This window comes from Rattus rattus, chromosome 2, assembly GCF_011064425.1.
Source record: "Rattus rattus isolate New Zealand chromosome 2, Rrattus_CSIRO_v1, whole genome shotgun sequence".
NCBI classification, from domain to species: Eukaryota; Metazoa; Chordata; class Mammalia; order Rodentia; family Muridae; genus Rattus; species Rattus rattus.
Genome location: NC_046155.1, coordinates 139073632 through 139077699, shown reverse-complemented (window position 1 = coordinate 139077699; position 4068 = coordinate 139073632). Strand labels below are relative to the sequence as shown.

The 4068-nt window shown below is 37.5% G+C and overlaps 1 pseudogene; it reads left to right on the top strand.

Moving 5' to 3' along the window:
* The first annotated feature begins 3451 nt into the window (after positions 1–3451).
* On the top strand, positions 3452–3868 carry LOC116894299 (annotated as a pseudogene).
* The last annotated feature ends 200 nt before the right edge of the window (positions 3869–4068 follow it).

The following is a 4068-nucleotide window of genomic DNA, read 5'->3' as shown; positions in this document are numbered from 1 at the left end:
AGTCCTTCCACATTCTCTTTCCCTATCTTCCCAAACAACTTTGTTCTTTCTCAAAAAACAAGTATCTAATGTAACATCAAAACCTCGTAAAAAAAGGAAATAAAATAAAATCATGTCAAAAGCACTCCAAACTTCAAACCCATCCCCCAAAACAAACAAACAAACAAACAAACAAACAAAAACCAAAGAGTCCATTTTATGTTGGTCAATTACTCCTACACACGAGGTCTATCCTGGAATGTCTCATTTACACCAGTGTCATTACGTGAGAGAAAACCAACTTCTCCTCTGTAATTATGTATATATGAAAATTCAGTTGTTAATGTTTATCCTAGTGATCAGGTATTTATTAATTCATTTATTCTTAATAGTAAAATAAAATATAATATGATAAAACAAATCAGCAGATTGACATTGTGTAAGACAACACAATATAAGGAAAAGTCCAAAACAGAAGGCATAAGACTCATAGTCTTACTTCTTTCCTCACTACACTAAACTAATATAATATTATATATACATACATATATATATACATGTACACCCTTTGCTGTTTTCTTAATTTCTCTAAGCCAATGTGTGCTTGATTATGTTGATTTAAGAATTCTTGATTCCTTGCTGTAGTCCTCCTATTCTGCTGTTTCTCCCTGCATTTATGTGGAATTCCCTGAGCTCTGCAAGGAGGAAATTAATAAATACTTTCCATTGAGTGTTGAATGTCCCAACATCTCTCATTCTCTGTGTAATGTCTAGTAGAGGGTTTTTACATTTGTCCCCATATGCCACTGGAAGACAATTCTCTGCTGAAAGATGAACTACACACTGCTCTATGCACATGGTAGAATGCCATTAGGAGTCATTTCATCACTATTTTTTCTTTCTTCAACAAGTTTTATTTATTTTCAGCTGGGTTGGTGGGACATCTTCATTTTAGTTTCTGTGCCAACCAAGGAGCAACAGTATGTGCTACATTTTAATGACTGTACCTTAATTCAAATCAGTTCTTAAATGGTTACTCTCACAAATTTTGTGCAATCAAGACCCTAGCACATTTAACATGCAATACAACATTTTAGTTAAGGGAGTTATGATTGTTTTGGTCTTTATGCTATTTTTTGATAGCATAAAGATTACTTTCCTATTACAAAATGCAGGGGTTAAGTTTCTATGGAGTCAACAGCTCAGCAATTTTGTGTTCAATAGAGATATCTTCTTCATGAATTAGGGTCTGGCTAGCAGTTTTTGTAGAGAAAGATATTTTTAACAACTGCCTGTATGGTTTGAGGTTTTCAGTGGGGCCCCATTGTCTTCCAACAAAATTAAAAGTGACCCAATCACAGTACTGGCATTTTCCTTGATTGGCAAAAGATGATCACTTGAGTTGAAAACTTTTCTTTTTATCCACATAGATCGGGGAGTGACAGATCCTGGTTCATTCATGCTTTGTATTCACATACTCTGGTGACTATATTCCATCATTTTACATTATCAAAACTAGGAGGCTTGCTTTGTAGATGGTGGTGCAGTGCAAAGTGTTATACCCTACTTTGTAGGCTTTGTGACAATAATTCCTGGACGGAGACCAATTATTGCCCTTGAGAGAGCAGTGGTCATAAACAGTGGAAATATGAGGTGTGTATATTGGATTCCCTTTTGAATTATTCTCTTGTATCCCTGACACCTGAAGAGCAATATTTCATTCCAGTCATTAGATACTTTCTAAAACTTCTTATGCACTGTTACCTCCTTATATATTTAGAACATCTTTAAATTATTATTTTAATAGTTCTCTTAATTAATTCTGCAGTCCACAGAATTGATTTTGTATATGAAATAGATCTTACTTCAAAGGCTGCCTAGCAGATCAATGCCATCTACAAGAACAGTCAATACCATTACCAGTAGGCCAATTCTCCAGACACATATCTTATGTTTAATTAGCAGGGGTCAGTAATTATTTTGGAAAGTAATTCATGAACTCTAGAATGATTTTATAAGGAGAAGCATAGAGTAACTTTTGACTTTGTTAGATTATTTTTATCCAGTCTTCTTCCTTTCATTTTAAAATTTTCTTTCACTAAATGTAGATACGTAGACATCTATTTTATTTTTCAAATTAAACTTTTGCGTGATTCTCCTTCTTCACATGCTCTGGTGGCTCTGGTGGCTCTCATGCCACTGCCAGGTCTTTTTTTTCCCCCTAAATATTCCTGTCTTCTCATGAGCCTTTTAAATAGTTAAAATGATATCTCTCAATCTCATAGGAGTATAAGGTATCTTATGACACCCTTAATAGAAAAACTTCAATATATGCAAATATCTGTTTACGTTTTACATAACAGTATGCTTGCCTCCTGTAGAAACTACATTATCACTATTTGAATATGCTTGGCCAAGGAAGTGGCACTATATGAAAATGTGTCCTTGAACTAGGTGTGACCTTTTTGGAGGAAGTGTTATATGGTTTTTATTGGACATTTTATGTATTTATGTTCCAAATATTATCCAGTTTTCTCCTCCTATACCCCCTCTCACTGCTTCCATGAAAATTCTCCCACTCCCACCCACTCATTCCCACCTTAACACACTGGCATTCCCCTATACTAGGGAAACAAGCCTTCACAAAACCAAGGCTCTCTCTTTCTATTGGTGGCACACAATGCCATCCTCTGCTACATATGAGCTGGAGCCATGAGTCCCTCCATGTAAACTCTTTGATTGATGGTTTAGTCTCCAGGAGCTCTGGGAGGTCTGGGGCATCTGGTTAGTTGATACTGTTCTTCTTCCTATAGGATTACAAATCCCTTTAGCTCCTTCAGTCCTTTCTCTAACTCCTCCACTGGGGTCCCTGTGCTCAGTAATACATTCATATCAGGAGACATTCATATCAGGCTCCTGACAGCTAGTCCTTCTTGGCATCAGCAATAGTGACTGAATTTAGTGTCTACATATGGGATGGATTCTCAGGTGGGACAGTCTCTGGAATGCCTTTTCTTCAGTCTCTGCTCCACTCTTTGTCCCCGTATTTCCTCCCATGAGTATTTTGATCCCCCTTCTAAAAAGGAATGAAGCATCCATATTTTGGTATTCCTTCGTCTTAAGCTTCATATGTTCGGTGAATGGTATCATGGGTATTCTGAACTTTTGGGCTAATATCAAACTATTATTGAATGTATACCATGTATGTCATTTTGTGATTGAGTTATCTCACTCAGTGTGATATTCTCTAGTTCCATCCATTTGCCTAAGCTTTTCATGGTGTCATTTTTTTTTTAGCTGAGTAGTAAATTTTGTAAATGTACCACATTTTCTGTATCCATTCCTCTGTTGAAGGACATTTGAGTTCTTTCCAGCTTCTGACTATTGTAAATAAGGCTGCTGCATGTTGTAGGGTTTTCTCAAATGCAGGAGTTGCCTCTACTTGTGAGACCACTTGGATGCTCTTGGCAATATGGTGAAGCTTTTCATTGGAAATCTGCCATGGGAGGCCACAGGGCATGAGATCTGCAAACTCTTAGAGCAGTAAGGGAAGGTGCTGGAATGTGACATCATTAAGAACTGTGGCTTTGTGTTCATAGAGGACAAGATGACCACTGAGTTTGCCATAGGCAACCTGCACCAGTGCAAGCTACAGAGAGTGAACATTAATATGGAAGCCAGAAAGAATAAGAACAAAGCTTTAACCAAGTTACACAGGGGCAACGCCAGTTCCACTTGTATTAACCAAAAGCTTTTGGTCAAATTTGAAGAGTACGGCTTAGTCATCGAATGTGACATCATAAAAATGTATGCCTTTGTACACATGGAACAGGCAGAGGATATGGTGAAGTCTATCAGGGGTCTTGACCAACAGTTTCAAGGCAAATGACTGCACGTACAATTGTCAATTTCCTGGCTTTGGACTCTTTCTGCAATTGGAGATCAGAGACGTTGCTATCGGTGTGGTAAAGAGTGACACTGGTTGAAAGAGTGCTCAGTAGACTTTACAGGGTGTGTGGTAGACTTTACTGATCAGTTCGGAGAACAGTATGGAGCAGTGTACATGCCTTATACTGTGTTATGGGGAGT